The 21,264-nt window shown below is 36.3% G+C and overlaps 1 long non-coding RNA gene across 1 annotated transcript in view; it reads left to right on the top strand.

Moving 5' to 3' along the window:
- LOC134478374 (uncharacterized) overlaps positions 1-21,264 on the top strand; it is a 91,209-nt gene that overhangs the window by 5,872 nt on the left and 64,073 nt on the right. The window lies entirely within an intron of this gene.

The raw sequence follows: 21,264 nt of genomic DNA, 5'->3' as shown, positions 1-21,264 counted from the left end.
TTATATATTTAATGTTTATAATTCATAACTTTTGCTTAGTATATAAGCATGCCAGTGGTGATTGTTGTGATTTGAATATTACCTGCAAAGCTCAGAATACTGCACTTTTTTCTTTTATGAAAAAATAAACATTTTTTTAACAAAATAATAACACACTAACAATAGTTAATATATGATGTATTATCTTCAGAGTACTTACTCAGAGTACATCACCTCAACAAAAAGGATTCTCACAAAGAAAAAACAAATAGATGTTAACATAGAACACTTTTGTGAATGAACTAAGAGAAACTAGTAGTACAAGTGAAACATTGACATATATATTAGTTTTCAAATAATTAAGTAATTTGGGAAACCATCTGAACTTCTTCCCCTTTGCACTTCTAAAAATACTTAAGCTCAGTATGTTTTTTAGTACTTTTTTTGGTCTGAAGTAAGTTAATTTTGCAATGACTTGTGGAAAGATATTTCTTGGGGAATTCTTTGTTTTGAAGTCATGTGTGTAGGTGTTTTTATGTATTGAACACAGAGCATTTATAATAAGCAGCACTCCCCCACACACTCACTTTTTATATTTTTTTTGAGACAGAGTTATTAAGTTGTCCAGGCAGACCTTGAATTTAAGACCTTCTGCCTACCAGAGTGCTGGATTACAAGTCTGTACCACCACCTACGGTTCATTTTAAAGCTTATGTTTATCTCAAATTGTTATATGAAAGTTTTGAACATGTATTTGCATATTAGGATTCTAGAAAATGAAAAATTCTAACAAATATTTCTGTTTATACTTTTTAACTGTTATATAAATATACTGATATGATTGTTTGGTGCTAGGCTTTACTTTTCTCCTGATACATCAATTTTCTTATTACTGATAATTACAAATTGGTGAAATATTTGGTTATTAGGAATTTAATATGTATCAATAGTTTTCAAGCAGAAAAATAAGGTATTAATCACATCATAACATCTGGGTTAAGGATATAGCTCAGTGATTGAGGATTTACTTTGCATATGCAAGTCCCTGAGTTAGACCTCCAGCACCAAATGAATAAAAATCAAAGAGATAAAACTTGTCTCTGAAAAGTATGGGTGAAACCTCATGCATATAATACCTGTAGTCCCTCTATTAGGAAAGTTGAGGCAGGAGTATTGGGGCCAACTTGGCCAATACAGAAAGAGCCCGTCTCTTAATAATTTTTTTAGAAAGATTTGGATAAAGATTTCTAAGTTAAATTTTAATTATTCTTGGAAATATTCAGAAGTGAAAATTGCCAGTCATATCTGCTTGGGAAAAAGCAATTTGCCACGTAAGATGGCAAACGCCTGTAATCCCAAGACTTGAGAGGCTGAGGTAGGAGGATCACCACAAATTTACAGCCGGCCAGGGCTACATAATTAAGGGCCAGTCTGAAAAACATAGCAAAACTCATCTTAGAAAACCAAGAAACAAAACAAAATAAACACAAAAGCTACTTAAAAACACTTAACATTTATTCTTTATTTTTTAAAAAATGTACAGAAAAGACTACACCACATTGCTTCTAAATCAGTCAGTGTGAGAGAAAAGCAACACTCAGATATTGAATAGGACCTTTGTATACCTTATTTAGATGTTTTCTTGCTAGCAAAACCAAACATGGAATATACTGTGGTGGATTAAAAGCTTCTAGTTAGCTTAACACCAGCTGAACTAAATCAGTGTGGTGCTGAGTCGGGGCCTCACCTGAGGATTGTTGCAAACAAAAGAACTGAAGAATGTAGCTTTGTGGATTTTCCTAAGTGGTGGTGGTGTTTGGAGCTGTTGATTCTCCTGGAGGAGCTTGTCATGCTGGCTTCCCTGATATGTTCTGGACTGTTACCTTTGAAGGAGCTTGGGAAGTTGTTGCTGAGAATGGCTGTAGTTTACTTTGGGGGAGCTTTGATCCTTACTTTTGAGCATCACTTCCTGGCTTTGGAGGGGAAGATGTGTACTATTCAATCTCTAGGAGAAGCTTGTGGATTTTGTTGTCTTTTAAGATGGCTGTGGTACTTTTTGGGGAAGCCGTGGTCCTTATTTTGAGTGTCACTTCTTGGCTCCAGTGCAGAACCTTCAACCTCCTAGCACAGATCCTTCACCTCATTGGCATAGAATTTCTAGCTTCCACTGCTGACCTTTGAGCCTTGCCAATGCAGATCTGTGAAACACTTGCGTGAATCATTGTCATGAGCTCTAGGCCACCAGTTGGACTTGTGGAGGACATTGTGATGGGCTCTACGTTTTAGCTGGACTCATGAAGACATTGCCGTGAGATTCAAGCCCTCAGCTGGATTCCTTGGGTCTTAGTGTGTGGACAGTTTTCCTGAACTACTTGTGTTTAACTCTTGGATGACTGTTATAAAATAATACTATCAATTCTGTGTCCTGTATGTAATTGTTCTTGTAACCCCTGACTACAACAGGCCTTGTTCATGTCAACTGTGCAGTATTCTTGACATGTTTAACATAGGAAAAGAGGATATAGTGGAAAAGAAATGTTCAAAATTATTGATATAAGTTAGATGAAATAAAGCATTTTTAAATAATACAATATAAAATAGAACTTTAAAAATACAATACAGCTATTAGAAAATACATTGGGATGTAGCTAAGTGGTAGAAAATGAGCTTAGTATGTGTGAAGTACTGGAGTCAATCACCAGTACCATCAATAGTAAGAGAATATTTACCGTTTTTCTCTGAAATTTAACATTTTGAATTTAGTATCACATTGTACACGTAAGTGATCAAATGATTTTTATTTTTTAAAAAGTAGTACACACAGCTATACTTATAGCATTTGAGTAGCTGAGGCAGAGGATTATGAGTTCAAGGCAAGGCTGATCTACATAGCAAGTTCAAGACCAGCCTGGACTACATAGAGACTCCAAAAAAACAAAAAACAAAACGGTTTGTTTTGCTTTGCTTTGATTTGCTTTGCTTTGCAAAAAGGTCTCCCTATATAGTTCAAGCCAGCCTTAAACTTACTATGTAGCCCATGCTGGCCTCAGTTTTTTTTTAATGTTATTTATACTACCTCCTGCTTTTTCATTGACTATGATCAATCTTACATTATTCTCCTTTGTATAATGTAGCAACTGTATTTTTGTTTTGTTTTTTCGTACCAAGAATCAAACTCAGGACCTTGTACTTGCCAAGCAGGCACTGAGCCCTTGAGCCCTTGAGCTATATTCCCAGCCTGCATAATCTAGCAACTCTTGGGTTGATTTTTTATGGTCTCTTGGTATTTTTAAGAAACCTTTTTTTCTGTGATCACTAACTGCAGTCCTGTCTTGTATGTCTGATATTCTGCCTTCACATTAGCTCATTCTGCTGCATATACTTTCAATGGAATTTGTAATCTCCTGGATATGTTTCATGAATTTTATTTCTTTCTATGTTGGGGTTTTATGGTTTCCATCGTTTTTCTAAACTCCTATATATTTTTTTAAAAATCTGTATCTGCTCTAGAGTCCTAAGCACATCTTTCATTATGGTCACCAATCTTGTAGTTATGAGAAAGTATTTCTCATTTGATTTTATTTTCTAGAGCCTTGTTCATCTGCTTTGCTACTTCTCCTGTTACCACTTCACAGAGTCCAGCTGGGTGACTGTCAAGTCTTTCCACTTCATTGCTCCCTTTGTTTGCATTTTGTGAGCTGGAGGCCTGGGGTTGCATCTTACCTCAGTGTCATCTCATTTTTTTTTTAAGTTTAATTCCTGAGTTGATGCTTGTTAATTGCATATGGCAAGTAGCTTTATTGTTAGTACTGAGAACTCTTAGGAAATAACTACTTAAAAAGAGGTGTCTACCAGGTGTAGCTGGCTTTTGGGTTTTGAGTCTATTGCAAGACCCTACCTCTTCAATTTATTGGAGAAGAAAAGTTGCTGCCTATTTGACCCAGCCCCTGGTTCTTTGAAACTGGCATATAGTATTTATATGACTGTTACTCTTATGGAATTAAAAACTGGTGGTCAACTTAACATCAGCTGAATTAAATCAGCATTGTGCTGAGTGTACCACCTAAGAACTGTTGCCAGCATAAAAGGAAACAGAAAGATGAAAAGCGTGGCATTATGGTTTCTTTTAAATGTTGTTTGGAGCAGTTGGTATTCCTGGAGGAGCTTGTCGTGGTTAGCTTCCCCAATATGAGCTTGGCCATTTTCATCAGAAGAGTTCGGGACGTTGTTGAGGATGGCTGTAGTTCACTTTGGAGGAGCTCTGGTTCTTATTCTGAGCATCACTTTCTGGCTCTGGAGGGGAAGATGTATGCTGTTTAATCTCCAGAACAAGTTGTCATCCTGGCTTCCTGATACGTACTTGAAATTGTTCTCATCCTTGGAGGAGCTCAGGACCTCATTATTGCTGAGGATGACTTTGGTACTTTTGGTGGGAGCCCTGGTCCTTATTTTGAGCATCGCTTCTTGGCTTCACTGTAGAACCCTCAACCCACTAGCACAGATCCTTCATCCTGCTGGCATAGTCTTTGTAGCTTCCACAGTGACCTTTGGGTCTTCTTAGTGCAGATCTGTCAAACAGACTTGCATGAGTCATTGTTGCAGGCTCCAGGCCCCAAGTTGGACTCGTGGGAGGCATGGCCGTGGGCTCTAGGTCTTCATCTGGACTCATGCAGAACATTACTGTAGTATCCAGGCTCTCTGCTGGATTTTCTAAGTCTTTAGTGTTGTGGACATATTTTCTGCACTTTCTTGTACTTAACTCTGGGTGACCATGATAAAATAATACTATAAATTCTGAGTTCTGTATGTAATTGTTCTCTTTGCAACCACCTTCTACAACACTTAGGCAATCTCATTCTTAGCATACCAGAAAGAAGAACTTATGAGAACAATTATATCACCTTGGCTACATTAGTACAATCAGCAATAACAATAGCATCAAACACAGCCTAGCAAATGACAAACTGAGCAAACTTAATTTGACATTTTTAACTATATGAACTATATTTGTCGTTATAAAATTAAGCAGAAAATTGTATACAGTAAATAAGTCCTCAATGTGATGATTTTACTCTCAGAGAAAATTTAAAAGGGGTGTCGTTGGGAAATAGACAAAAAGAAGAAGAGATTAGAAACAATGCTGGAGGACAAAGAAAGATTATGTGAACTGTGGGAAGCTGGTAAAGAACACAGGACAGAAAGAAAAGAAATAACAAAACAGAACACCACCAACAAAAAACTAGAAACTGTTCATACTCTCATAAAAACAAGAACAAACAAGGAGAAAAAAAAACCCAAAAAACAAAAAACGTCCACTTCAGGGCATTTGTCTGCTGGTGCTAGTAGACAGAGTGGACAAGCAGAACCCAGCTCCAAGTTAATTAGTCCCAGCAGGCCAGCTGGCAGATATGTGGGAAGCTGGTGGTATGTGGATAACCCCAGCAAGCCTAGACCTTTAGTTCCACTGAAGTTTAGGTTGGTTTCTGTCTGTGAGGCTGTCTTGCTTAGGCTGTAACACTCTGTGTAACTCCTGCCAGCTTTATCTTAGCTGCTTGATATCCTGCTGATATGATCTCTGTTCCTCACCCTGACACATAGAACCAGACCATAGCTGCTTTGACATCCAAGCTCAGTTGGTCTTTCCTTAAGATGGCTATGGAAAATACCAAGATTCCAGAAATAGTGGCAAAGAGGCCACAATGAATGGAGCAGAAAGAGAAATAAAGAAGACAAACTGACAACGAACGACAGAAAAAGAGCTCAACAGAAATGAGGCAGAGAAGATTGGATGGTAGGAACAGCTATTTTGGAGAAAACAAGACATCATAATAGCTAGTGCTGATTTAGTATCATCTTGTTTTGAAGTCCCATCAAAACATTCTTCTGTCTCCATCGGTCTTAAAAGGTTGTATCTTAGTGGATTTTATTATATATGATAATATAAGTAAAAACTTTTATAGACAAGGAGATTATACAGAAACCATTGTTCATTTTCTGTTAATTGGTTCTAAATACCCTGTAATAACGTCATTCTCTTGAATGGTTTTATAGTGTCTTGATATGTTTGATGCTACAGTATATGAAGTTATACTCAAAGATTTCAAGGAAAGAGACACTATGGTAACTATTTTTATGTGAGGATATCTTCTGGTGAAACACTATTTTGCTTAAATATGTTTTGACCTGCACTGTTCTGTTGTTATGCCCTCTTTTATCTCAATCCCCCTTTTTAAAATTATTTACTTTTTTCTTTTTATCTTTTTAATTAAGGGAAAAATAAATAAAAAATAGCAGGATACATTATAGTAACTTACTTTGATTTCCTATTAACTTGATTTGAAATCCTGTATTGCCCTTACCATCTTGTTTTGACTCATTTTCCCCTATTCTGCTTTGCTTGATAGTACCAAGTTCGAAAGTATAGGCAAAACTGTGAAGATGATAAGATTCATTATGACGCCCATTCCGGTTGACTATTATCTTCTTTTAAAGTCCTGTAATGTCTCCAATGCTTTGGTTTTATTCTTTACTGTTTTGTTCAATTTTATTATAACTGGCAATTCTTCTTAAAATAGCAAGAGGCAGTATATAACCATTGTTGATCACCTTGTATTTTGTTTTTACATTATCTATTATGTCCATCCTTTTGATTTGACTGACTCTGTTCTGATATGTCACATTTGGTTTTACTCTCTTCAAAAAAAGTAATAAGAACTGTGGGAGTAATAAAACCAAAAATGTTTAATTGTCATTGTACAAAAGAAAAGAAAAGAAAGTGCTCTAAAGGTTATAACTGCATATATGTTTCAATGTGTATGATAGATAACCATATTACTGAGTTTTTTTGAATCATTGAACAAAACTGTTTGCACTCTCACTGTTTGAAAATCCACTTTATATGCTTCAATTTTGTAACGTGAACAACTATTTCTAAGATGAGAATATGTAATCTATTAACTAGTGATTTCTTACTGTTTATTTTTTAAATTTTGTATTACTTGTACCCTTTTTCTGTTTTTTCTTTTTCTCCTTAAAAAAAAAAAAAAAAAAAAAAAAGATGGCTATGGGCTAGTTGCCCTCTCGTGGTGCATCTAAACCTGAATAACTGAGCAGCCATTGCAGTCCACTCTGTGCACTGCTCCATTCCACTGCATTTCTCTCTGGAGGCCTCTGAGTCACCAGTGGTCACCAAGCATCTGCAAGTTCAAACCACCCCTCCCAAGCAATAAATCAGGGCTCAGGAAGAAAGTGCTGCTTGCCACTTCCTCATTCTGCATTGAAGTCTCTTTCTTCATTCTGTCCATGGGGTTCAGTTCTCATTTCAGATCCTTGCTGGGTCATGGGGTCCCACCTCCCTCCTTTTCTCATGTTGCTATATTCCAGTATCTGGACACCAAATCTCAGTAAGGGTGTTTCTTTGGTGTTCATCATTGCAGCTGTTTTTTTCAAGAACCCACCATAGTGCTTGCCAGGACCACACCTTACCCTGGAAAATACAGTAAATCTTTTAGCTAGCCCGGTAGTCCTTGGTTATATATAGAATTTTTAAAGGAGGAGGGGCTTAGTTTGGCTCATGCAATCTTTGGTTCTGCTCTTTTGGACTGTCTTGGTTATTGATTATCTGTTGTCCTTTGTGGACATACCTCATTTAGGAATTAGGTGTATGACTCAGGGCCGCTGTTTTCCTGTTGATAAGAGCTGAACTTCTGGCCTCAAACTCACTACCCTGAATGTTATGATTACAGGCTTGCACTGGTACGCCTAGCTCAGGTCCTCAGTACTGTAGAATGACACCAAACAGGTGCTGTGGTATGTGCCGGAAAACCCAAGCTGTTGGGGAGGCTAAAGCTGAAGGACTACTTGAGGCCAGGTGTTCAGAGAAGCCTGGGCGACATTTCAAGCCCCATTCTGTCTGTCTCAAAAAAAAAAAAAAAAAAAAAAAAATGAGACTGTATGTGCCTATTAAACAAAAACAGTAGATTTCATTGTCTACAGAAATTGAGAAGATAAATATCCAACAGTGAACAGATTATATGTGTCTAAATGCACACTCTTAAAATTTCCGCTGGAAAGTGTATATAAATTTTATTTTATAATAGTCTTTTTTCTGATTCAGTGGTTGATGACTGACATTAGTTACATTTAGATTTCTCTTAGAGAATACTTTAACAAAAGCATGTCCAACCCATAATCCGCAAGCTATATACCTCCATCGATAGTTAATAATGTATTCCCACAGGATTGTAAACTTTCAACATTATTATATGATTTTTAGCAATGTTTTTCCTCACAAATTGCTCAGTGCTGCATAGTCAGCAATGCAGTGCTGTGAGGAGGAGGGTCACAGTGCAATGGGTAACTCTGCCTTGTGCACCTGCCACAGTCTAGTCAAATCAAAACCCACAGGCAGGAGATGTTACATGCATTTCTACAACATGGCAAGTAAAATGCTGTAACAGCCAAAAATAATATTTCAAATTACCAATACATGTGTTTGTGTATGTAGACAGGTGTTACTATTATTAAACAGATGTGTTCTTTTTATTATTAAGCTTGGGCTTGTATTATGTTGTAAAGTAATTTAATAGTTTAAAGTATTTTTTAGAAAGGAAATTTTGTTATTTATAAATATTAACTGTCTAAGGCGAGTTTGCAGTTTGTCTTGCAAATAGAAGTATTTGGCAAACTTTAGTGTTTGTTCACAGACTCTACCTTGATGACAAACATGACCATGGCCACCTTTCCCACACAAACACAAATGTGGCCATTTTTCTGAAATCATAAAACAAATTAAATTAATGAATCAAGGTACCACTATATTTTCTCATTGTGCCCCAAGCAAACAAAAGATTGGACATCCATGCTTTAAATAATGTTTTTGTTTATCTTTGTTTAGAAATAAATTTTATTCTGTAGCTTTTATTCAACCATTATTCTATTTAGGACATCAAGATGAAGTTTTGTAACATACTTTTTAATCAGAAATGTTTGTTGGTACAATTTGCTCTAATCTTGGGCATGATTAGTAGATTACATGTGTAATTTAACCATCAAATCTGTACAACTTGAAATTTAATATAAATTTTACTTGAAAATTTTACTTTAAGAAAATTTAAATAACACTACTGAGATGGAAAAAGTATTTATCCTGTTAGTATTAACAAATTTGTTTAAGTGGAGTTTATAAGTAGGTAAGATTTACTCTTTTATATTGTTCCATAAATTATAAACATGCTATTTAAGAAATACTGTGGTCTGAATGTTACCCAAAAGTGTTGAGACTTACTGGCCAATGTGATGCTATTAAGAAATGAGACCTTTATCAGGGGAATAAAGGAGCCCTTAGTTAAGAAAACAAATCCCTCATGGATGGGGTCAGGGCCTTACAAATGGCCCGAGAGGGATGAGGATTTAGCTTAGCAGCACAAGAGCCTGCCTGGCAAGCATGAGGTCATGAGTTCAATCCCCAGTACAAAAAAAAAAAAAAGGGCTTGAGAGTACAAGTTCTCTGTCTTCTGGTCTGCCATGTGAGGAAGATGTAGCATCAAGATACCATCTTGGAAGCAGAGAACAGCTTTTATCAGTCATCAATCCTGCCAACACCTACATTTTGGATATCTGATCCTTAGAACTATGAAAAATTTCTATTATTTAAGAGTCATGTAGTCTGACTGTATTATTTTTTTTACAGCTGCACAGACAGATTAAGACAGGGAGCAAGTAGTACCTTTGGCCACATTTTATTTATAATAAGGGTTGGGAGTAGAAACTACTGTCTATCTAAAAGTACCTTGTTGGGTACTTTTAGAATAATAAGGAAGGCAAAAATGATTCAAACATTTATTTTCTATGCTAAATATTTTAATAGCAACTCACAGAAGTATGATCTCCCTATAATTTAAAACACTTAAAATTTTATAGATACCTATTTTGAATAAATCACAGAAATGGTAATTGAAGCTGTACTTCATATTCTAAATATCTTTAACCATTACTACCAATTAACTTTCAAATTTATTATTACCTTTTTATTCATTGGGCAGTTGCACGGTGTTTTTAAATCATATATTAAAAATGTAGGGCTTAGACTTTTCAGAGTGATATAAAAATACAATATTAAGGCCAAATTTGCAGAGTTTTTAAATTTTTTATTTTTTTTATCTTTTTTTTCCCCTTTCAGTATTGAGTATTGAACCCTGGGACTCACACATTCTAGGCAAGCACTTGGCACTGAACTATAACCCAGTAGTCTCAAAATTTTTTAAAAGAACATTTCTCTAAAGCACAACAAAAGGGTGTTGAACACTACTTATGTCTGATTTAAGATAAATTTATAGACAGTAAAAATAAGTTTAAAAGGAACCCAACTATGAACATGGCTCCATAATTGTAACACATACAATAGAAATGTTTAAAATATCTTAAAATAGTTTTCTGCTTTAAACACATGGAAAGTTTGTTAGGATTATCTAAGTGATTTATACTTAATGAGATAATATTGACATCTTGTATCTTTCAAACTTGAGAACAATTTGAAGTTGGTCACATTTCATTATTTGACATGTTTGCTTTTTGTCTTTTTCCCCAGTATTGAAAACAAGGGGTCTGCAATGTGTGAAGTACATCCCATTCCTTTTTAAATTGCATTTTGAGATGAGTATCTCTGAATTTGTAATCCTGCTTTAGCCTCCCTGGTAGCTGAGTTTATAGTTATGCATCAGGGGATTCAGGTGACATGTTTAATTTTTGAGAAATTTCAAAGAATTTTTATATGCTTTCTTTTTCATAACAGTAAAGAATTTGCATTGTAATGGCATATAAGTAAAACTCCTGGGCCATTGACACCTATAGTTCAGATGAGTAACTGAGGTCAATACAGTCATGTGTGTTTTAATGATAGGGGTAAAAGCTAAGAAATGCATTGTTAGACAGTTTTGTCATTGTCCAAATGTTAGAGTATGCTTCTAAGCAGTAATCTTAGACCATCCTATTAGGAACTGTTGTTATATGGCACATGACTCTATACAAATAAAATGATAACATTTAAAATATGACAGCCAGGCATGGTGGTGCATGCCTGTAATCCCAGTTTTTGGTGGGTCATGGTGAGTTTAAGGCTATCCTTGGCTACAAAGTGTGTTCAAGGCCAGCCTGAGTACAACTTGAGACATTGTCTCAGAAAGACAAAGATAAAAAGTAAAACATTACAGTACAGCTGGGTGTGGTGGCCACTAATTTCAATACCTTGGGAAGCTGTTCATACTCGGTCTGGGCAACTTGTTGACTTTAGAAGACCCTGTCTCAAAAGTTAAAAATGGCTGGGAATATAGCTGAGTGAAAAGATACAGGTTCAATCCCTATTACTGCAAAGAAAAGAAAAACAATCGTATACTATAGATAGCAAATGAGCAAATGAGTTAAACAAGCAGTTAAGTTACGTAGGAATTCTAAGTTGATAAAATGCAATATAATTCAAGATGACTAAAATTCATTGGAGGATCTATGGGTAAAGTATTAACCTGGACCCAGAAGGAAGGGTAGGACTCAGATGGGTAGAAAGAACAGTAACAATAGGATAACTGTTCAAAGTGCTGAGGACAAACATTTGAAAACTTGAATCCACTTAAACTTAATTGTTTTCTCTAAGAATACAGTTTGAAAATTGACAGTCTATTCCTGACCTTAGCTTTTAATTAGCTACCTTAATTACAGATTAATTACACCTTAATTGAGGCCACCTTAAATACAGATTCATTCTAAAATCCAAAAGCCTTCAAGGAAAAGACGTCACAGTTTTACAAAGGAAGCTCAAGATTGTTCTTAATCATATGTCATCAGGCCTTGTAGAAATACTGGGCGTGTTAAGCCTGAAAATAGGAAGCAAAAGCAGAAGGGCATGACAAAAGCTGCTTACCTTATGATAATTAAAAAGTAGAAAGTCAGAGTGCCCCAGAGAGGGATGAAGAACCAGATATAGTCTCCAAAGTCATACCTCTCTGATATACTCCATTCAACTAAGTACCACCTGCTTTTTTCACCTCCCAAGAATGCCGTCAAAGTATGAACTCACAATGGATTAACTCAGTGATGAATTTAGAATCTAGCTTGCCAGAAGGCAACCAAGGCCTCAATACAGTGAACCTTTGGATGACATTATATATAGCAGCCACAATACTGGGTATTTTTTGCTTTATCATCAGATGCTACTTCTAATAATCTGGCATTGCCAAAAGCCATTTCTTGGGAGTTACAGGCCCTCAGTAAATGTTGACAGAATGAAATGCTGTTGTGTTGGCTTTTTAGTAAAACAATGTTCATGACTATCATAAATTTTAAAATTATCATTAGTGTTTTGTAAATTAGATAAGTTTCAAGTTCTAAGAATTGTTAAGAAAAAAGGTTCAGGGGATTTTTTACTAAAAATCAACTCATAACTCACTGTTATATAAAAATGTGACAGGAAGGGCTTGTTGTAGTCAAGGGTTGAAAGGAGAACTACTAGAATCAGGACACAGAATTTGTAATACTATTTTATGATGGTCACCCAGAGTTAACACAAGTAAGTAAAGGAAATCTGTCCACAACACTAAGGACATAGAATATTCAGCTAAGAGTCTGAATCCCCACAGCAATGTCCTACATGAGTCCAGATGAAGACCTAGAGCCCATGACAGCACCTCCCCCGAGTCTAACTGGAGGTCTAGAGCCCACGACAAGGACTCACACCAGTCTCTTTTTATGGATCAGTGCTGGGAAGGCCCAAAGGTCAGTGGTAGAAGCTAGAAAGTCTATGCCATTGGGGTGAAGAAGCTGTGCTGGTAGGTTGAGGGTTCTATACTGGAACTGAGAAGTCACACTCAAAATAAGACCAGGGCTGTCCTGAAAATCACTACAGCCATTCTCAGCGACACGGGAGGTACCGAGCTCCTCCTCCAACAAGCACAGTCAAGTACATGCCAGAAAGCCAGTATAAGGAGTTTGTCTTAGAGATTAAGTGGCACATGTCTTCCACTCCAGAGCCAGGAAGGGAGGCTCGATGTAAGAACCAGAGCTCCCCCAAAGCAAACCACAGCCACTCTCACCAACAAGATCCCGAGCTCCTCCAATGATAATGGTCAAACTTAGACTGAGGGAGCTAGTCATGATGAGTTCCTCCAGGAGAACCAATGGCTCAAACAGCAATACGTAGGAAAACCCATAACACCTCAATGCCTCACTTCTTCTCCACGTCTCTATTTATGCTGGCAGCTTTCCTCAGGTGCAACATCTATGCTAGCATCATGCTGATTTAATTCAGCTGGTGTGAAGTTGACCATCAGTTTTTAATCCATAACAGAGCTAAACATAATTTTTTTTGGGATAGAGTCTCAGGATCTCCTTAAATTTATTATATCAGGCAAAATGACCTTGAACTTGCAGCAGTCTTCCTGGCTCAGCCTTGCAAGTGCTGGAATTACAAGCATGTGCTAAATCCCTAGCTAAGAAGAGCTAAACATTCTTAATACATGAAGGGAATAATACATATTAAAATATGAAGAGAAAATGTATTTATAATAACATAATAGTATTTGTTAGAAAGGGTACATATTTTTATGTACTGCAAGTGTATAGGTAGCTTTTATTAATTTGCATGTGTATGGGGTAGGGTGGTACTGGGGATAAAACCCACCCCAGGGTCTTGCTGTTAATAGGCAAGTATCCTACCACTGAACTATACCTTTAGTTCTCTTTTATTTTTTTTTTCTTTTTTTTCTCTTTGATTTTTATAATGAGAAGAAAAAAACTGTTGGAGAACTGTGAATTTTGTAAGCTGCCATGATGAATACTTTCGCATTGGTGCTTAGCATTGTAATATAGACTAGGCCCAGTTATAATGACTAATAATTTGCATGAAATCTTTTCATTCTAATATTTCAAAGTACTTTACAAATACTAATTAAACATTTCAAAACTTCTCTTATGGTAGCCATGTGTGATTAAATTATTTATATATTTTAGATGAAAATACAAAAGCTGAGAGAGGCAAGTTTATTTACCTAAGATTACACAGTATTTAACTGATGGAAACTGAGTAGCTCTAAAGTTCCTTTAATGAACTGTAACTCTGACATAAAATAAAATTAGTGTAGTAATCTCTACAAACTGCTGTTGTGCCCACCCAAAACTAAAGATATTAAGGTTCACCAATGTAGAGAAACACCTTTAATAAAATCAATATTCCAATTTAGTAACTGTTAAGTATAAACGTATTTGTGAAGGATATTTATATTTAAGAAAACAGTAACTTCCTACTATATTTTATTTTTAATATTATGGTCATTAAGTTTTTCACATGACTCTTTTTTTTTTTTTTTTTTTGTCTTTTTCATTTTTATCGCTACCAGGGATTGAACTCATGACCGCCTGCTTGCAAGGCAGGTGCTTATGCCGCTGAGCTAAACCCCCAGCCCCTCACATGACTCTTCTGATAAGCAAAATTCAAAAAATCCAAAATTGATATAGGTGATTAAGCAAATACTCTCAAGTAGAATATTTGATAGAATATTTGTCTCAACTTTGCTCCTTAAGTAAAAATAATTTTCCTAGTGGAAAACCTAAACAAAAACAGGTAGCTCCTTCTACATAAAAGACTTTTTGTATTATTCTGTATTTTAATTAACTTTTTTTTCTACTGTTGCTTTCACTGATTACATGCCACATGACTTACGAATTATTTAAATGTCATGGTAGGAGTACAATGTGTTTAGGAAGAATTTAATGCTATATTAACAAATAATCTATGTTCCCTTGTAAGCAAGACCTAAGCAGAAAATAATCAGCCTTGAAAAGGAGAGATCAAAATGCTAGCTCAAATCACCTTGCCTTACTCTCATTACAGAGTAGCCACTGAGTAAGAGAATAGGGACATGTTGTATGACGCTTTCCATCACCATGGTAATGACCAGTGCTTATTTCTCCAGTTAGGTATTATTATCAAGGAAACACAGAATTAGCCAGTTTCAATATTACATTATAACACTGCAGTAGGTCAGACATATCCCATTTTATTAAAAATGTAACAGTTCTTCATCCAGGAAAAACAAACAAAATACTTACAAAAATATTAAAAGATTGGATAACTGAAGTAATGGCAAATTCATTAATCTAAATCTCCCTGTTGACAGATCTTCCAGTATACAGTAAGAACAAATAAAATTATACATAGGCTTCTGTAAAATAAAATACAGAGAATGTGCCAACTTGAATTTATCTGTAAATCAAAAAATACTACAAAAATCCTAGTTAGCTGTCATTCAGTCCCCTGTACAAGCCTGGTGGAGAGTAAGAGTGATCTGGTAGAGTTAGGGGTACAGCTCAATGGTAGTGCACTTGCCTAGCATTCCCCAGTTAATGAGTTCAGACTCAAACACTAAAAGCAAAAAGATGATCTTGGAAAAATTAATGGGAAAGGGGAGCTAGTGACCAGTTTTAATATTGACTTAAATTGCTAATAAAAATTCTGAAAGAATACTGATAGATCAGAACAGACTATAAAGAAGGGACTTACATGTTTGAATGGAACTCAAGGCAATGTTGGAAAGGCAAGTCTTTGTGGGAGGAAAGAGTAAGGAAGAGATAATCTTTAGAAATTGAACAATTTTGGTGGGGGAAAGTGTGTAAGAGGCAAAACTCAGAATTTAAAATGCCAAGAGTAAAACCTTATATCAATGATGAACATAGGGTTGTGAGGCTATCAGTGTAGTTCTTCATTGAAACAGATGTTTTACTGTGTTTCAGGATGTTGTTCTCAAACTATGGGAACTCTGTACTGTTATGAAAAATAAAAGTGCTCTAAAGAACAACCTAATAAGAAAGCAAAAGAATGTGGGTATTGTGGGGCTTGCCTGTATTCCTAACATTTGGCAGGAGGATGCAGGAGGATTGCCATGAGTTCAAGGTTAGCTTGAGCTGCATAGTGAGACCTTGTGTCAGAAACCAAAAGCAAAACATAGGAAGTATGTGGAGAAAGTTCAGGATACTACAAGGCAGAAGAATGTTTTAAAAATTAGCATCCTCACACTGTCTGGCTCCCAATCCAAGTAATATTTATGCTTTACTAGAAACAGAGTGCATTTTGGTTGGTTGATTGGTTTTTGAAGCAAAAATTTTCCAAAGGGAGTTTTATTTCTTCCCAAAAGACCAACTTCAATCAGATGAAGTTATCAAATGATCATAATATCAGTGTTTTGTTGTTTTCATAATAAAATAAAAGATAAAGGTTAGAAAGGGACACATGCTTTTTCTTTTTTCCTTCCTGTTCAAAATGCTTCATTTCTTAACAGCCTGCATTCTCTTAAATCTGAAGTTACACTCAACACACTCAAGCCTCAGTACAGTCTTTGTAGTTTTAGTCTTTTTCCAGTAAATCAAGTTTATTCTGCCTGCCATAACCACTCTGCTGCCTGTCATGATGCTGCTGTACTTGGACATATGTGTGCCAAACTTTGCCACATTTGTGGGATTACTGCTTGACGTACTTTCTACAGAAAGTCTGGTAGGTTTTAGGAACATTCACCATATTTGTGGGAGTACTGTTGGCATGGAAAGAAACAGAGAGGACATTTTTAAACTGATAATCTTTTGAATTGCGTCATATAGCCAGTGTTGTTCACAGAAACTGATTTGAAAAAAATAGAAAATGAAAATAAAAATGAGTTCATTGGGTGAAAATATTTAAAACATCCACTCCCCCCCCCGAAAAGGAATAATCATATTGATCACGGAATAAAACAGAGAATTTAAAAATAAACTTTTGTATTTATGGTCAGTTGATTTCCAACAGTGCCAAGACAATTCAGTAGAGAAAGAAAGTCCCTGCAACAAATTATGTGGAAGAAATGGGAATTGACTTGTTGGATCCCTACATGATGTGAAGCACGTAAAGTTTAAAGTATATCAAAGAACTAAATGTAAATACTTAAACTATTCAAATGTGTAAATCTTAACCTTGCAATCTTGACATTGTTGTTTTGTGTATTTTAAAGTATGACACCTTCAGGCATAAGCAACCATTTTAAACTAAATAAATTGCACCTTATAAAATTAAGAATTTTGTGCTTCAAAGGACACTCTCAAGAAAGTCAAAACACAACCCACAATATGTAAGAAAATTGTAAATCTTATGTCTAAAAAGTATTTAGAATATAGAGAACATTGCAAAGCTCAACAATAAAGAAAAAAACCTAATTTTAAATATAGGATATAGTGTTCTGAGAAGATGAAGGAACAGTAAGCAGCAGAGTAAACAGTCTCTCTGAGAGAAATAGTCCAGATGCTGTAAATTGGTGTTGTGAGGAAGACATGAAGGAAGGAAGTAGGTACTCTGGACCCAGGAAGAACCTAAAGTGAGAACTGAAGCCCACAGAAGAGAGTAAAAAAGAAAAATGAAGGAGGTAGCTGGTGGATTCTTCACCTAGAATCAGACCACTGTGTGAGAGCTGTTGGAACTTGGGGACCCACTGTCACAGTGATGGTGGTGGCTGGCAAGCCTAGAAGTCCCTGCAAAGAGATGAGGTGGTGGAGGGGAGCAGAAGACCCATAGGACTGCACTGACTGGTTGTGAGTACAGAGGATTCAGTTCTCCCACTGGAGCAATTGGCCGGGAGCCACTTTGGAGTCAGGCAGGATAAGCCTGGAACCAGAACTGCAAGCCAGCTGCCTCTAGCAGCTCCTGGCTGGGAGAAGATTGGTAGAAATTACTCAGACTGAGCCCTGCCCCTGTGCATATTCAACAGGTTCCCCCATTTGTAACCAGCTCAGTCTGGAGGTGAAAGCCAACCCCACCCTCATGCATGCTCTAACAGCCAACGGGGGGTGGGGGGGCTCTCTGCTGTTAATCAGCTTGGTAGGGAGGCAGCAGCCCACCTGAACTCCCACCCCCAGCATGTTCTGGCAACTATTATCACAGCTGACCCACCCTCTGTGCTCACTCTGACAATCATCATTGTAGATCCCCACAGGTAACCAGCTAGCAGGCAGTGGGCCAGCCCCGCCCCTATATGCACTGCAACAGCCACCAGCTAGCCAAGGCAGGCTGGGAAAAGCAGCAGACAGTCCTGCACCAGCACATCCAATAGTCACCATCAGATACTAGTAGCTAGCACTGACTGGAAGAATCGGTCCCACTTCAGAGAAATTATAGCTAATATGGGGAGTGCCTGGGACTTCACTACCCACTTGGCTAGAAGAACCCAGCAGTATGTCAAGACAGAGAAGCAAAAGGCAGTATCTGGCCTCCAATCCAAGCAGAGCAAGTCCATGAGATGTAAACATGGAAGAGATTGGGAGTCACACACCTAAAGTTTCTGAAGTAATGGCAACTGAAGTAAACAACTTCATGAGGCTATAAAAGAAATTAGTACAGAAATACTATCTCAGGTAAAAGAAGAAATCAAAAACAATAAAAGAATTGCTAAGCACCTCTAAAAAAGACATATGAAAGAACAGAGGAGAATAGGAAAATGACGGAAACCTTGAATGAATATAAAAAAGACTTAAAAGACATGGAACAAATACAAAGAGATTTCCAGGAAATTAAAAACTCCATTAAAAGCTGGCAAAACCACCTGAAAGAAACTAAAGATAGACTTTCAAACCTTGAAGACAGGGTTGCAGTTTGCGATTACAAAAGGAAAGATCTCCTAAAAATAACAAGGAACAAGGAAGTAACAACAGTTGCAAACAACCAAAAGAAACATAAGATTAATAAATGTGAGTGAAAAGGGAGCACCAAAAACGACATCCAAAGTCTATTTACAGCAATAATTTCCAAAAACTTCCCAAGCATAGGAAAGGGAAATGATATTCAGATAAGTGAGGCATACAGAACTCCAGCTAGCCATAACCAAAATAAATCTACATCCAGACATATAACAACCAACATCCCAGAAATTCAACACAAGAACAGAATATTAAAAGCTGTTAGAGAATAAAAACATCACCTATAAAGAAAAACTCATTAGCATCACAACGGACTTCTCAACACAAATCATCAAATCAAGAAGAGTTTAGAATGACATATTTCAAGTCCTGCAAGAAAACAGCTTCCAACCCAGATTGATGTACCCTAAAAAACTATCTTTCAAAATTAATGGAGAAAGATACTTCCATGACAACAACTGAAGGAATTCATGACTACCAAACCAACCCTGCAAAAAATACTGAAGAACATTCTAGAGAGAGATAAATAAAGACCATGGTTCCAGGAATAGCAGTAGAGGGGACTCTCTGAGCAGGGCAGACAATGGAATGGAGGGAAAAAGTAGACAGTCAATGGCAGGAAAGTAGCATGGCAGATGAGGCAGTGCAAGTTGGCCATAATCACTAATATAGATGGTGATTATAAATCAACACACCAATAAAAAGAAACAGGAAACTGGGGATTTAGCTCAGTGTCATAAGTGCCTGGCTTGCAAGTGTGTGGTCATGAGTTTGATCCCTGGTACTGATTAAAACACACACACACACACACACACAGACACACAGTAGAGTGGATCAGGAGACCGGGTCTATCAATATACTTTATACAAGAAGCATATTTAAGCCAAAAGGGGTTTATAGACTGAAAGTCAAAAGAAGAGAGAACAATGCTGTATGTGACAGGGAACTAAAAAGAAATGGGGGTAGCTTTCCCATTAGCTGCAGAGTGGACAAGGAAGTCATGACACTTTTATACAGTGGGAAGCTACCTACCTATAAAGAAAGATAACCTTGACCCAACTAAAAAAAGAGAACTATAGACCAGTCTCGCTAATGAACACAGATGCAAAAATCCTCAATAAAATATTGGCAAATAGGATGCAGCAAATCATCAAGAAGATTATACACCATGACCAAGTGGGATTCATCGCAGGCATGCAGGGATGGTTCAACATATGTAAGTCAATAAATGTAATCCACCATATCAATAAAGCCAAAAATAAGAATCACATGATCATTTCTATAGATGCAGAAAAAGCTTTTGATAAGTCCAACATTCATTTATGATAAGAACTTTACAAAAAATTGGAATACATGGTCTTTACCTCAATATAATAAAGGTCATTTATGACAAACCAACATCCAGTATCATACTAAATGGCCGAAAATTGAAGGCCTTTCTTTAAAATCAGGCACAAGACAAGGATGTCCCTTATCACTGCTCCTATTTAATATAGTACTGGAAATACTAGCCAGAGCAATTAGACAAGAGAGAGAAATAAAAGGGGTAAAGATAGGAAAAGAAAGATAACCTTGAAGCTCTTGTAGGTAAATGAACACAACTTGAGATTATGCTCATGGGTGAAATGATTCAGAGTCATATGAGTGAATTGGGTGTTATTTCCTTAGTATAAAAACTTAAGGAGTTAGTGGTATCCAAAATGCACAGTGCATCCTGTGAAAGTGAGAGGGGAGGAAGTGTCTAAAAAGAGAAGGCACTGGCCATTGTTAATCTATTACTGTGCTTTGAAACCCATATTGTTTTCATTGTTCTGTATGGTTTGCTTTTATTCTATTTCAGTTATCTAATTTTACTATATTTGGTGGCATGGACAGCTATTTCAAAGCTATCAAAATATATTATGGTAGCCATTTTTGATTTCCTGTTAGCTTGTTTTGAAGCCCTGTGTTGCTTTCATTGGTTTGTTTTGACTGATTTTATTCTATTTGGTTTTGTTTGATTCTATCACGTCTGATGGTAGAGGCAATTACTTTGAAGATAACAAGATGCATTATTATGGTACCTGTTGTGGTTTCACTATTATCTTGTTTTAGCCTGTACTATTTCCATTGTTTTGTTTTTATTGGTTTTATTTTGCTTGATTTTATTTTGCCTGATAGAATAGACAGTTCTTTCAAAGATAACAAAAGGCATTATGGTAACCATTATTGATTCCCTTGTATTTTGTTTTAAAGTTATGTACCATGTTCATAGTTTTGTTTTGATTTTATTTCATTTGGTTTTATTCTCTTCAGAATAAATAATAGATAAATAAGGGAAATAGATATTTTTTCCCAAAAAGATGTAAAAATGGCTAATAAATGAAAAGATGGGCAACATGATTAATCATTAGGGAAATGCAAATAAAAGCCATAATGAGTTTTTTTTAACACATATTAGTATGGCTATAATAAAAAGGGACAATTCCAAATGCTGACAAGGATACGGAACATTGCAATCCTAATATGTTGCTGTTGGAAATGTAAAATGGTATGACTACCCAGGAAAACAGTTTGTAGTTCACAAAAAGTTTAAATAGAGCTATC

Source organism: Cavia porcellus, unplaced genomic scaffold (assembly GCF_034190915.1).
Source record: "Cavia porcellus strain 051 isolate PalLab524CR breed Dunkin Hartley unplaced genomic scaffold, mCavPor4.1 scaffold_12, whole genome shotgun sequence".
NCBI classification, from domain to species: domain Eukaryota; kingdom Metazoa; phylum Chordata; class Mammalia; order Rodentia; family Caviidae; genus Cavia; species Cavia porcellus.
Note: the sequence above shows the minus strand (reverse complement) of the source record. Positions and strands in the feature narration are given on the sequence as shown.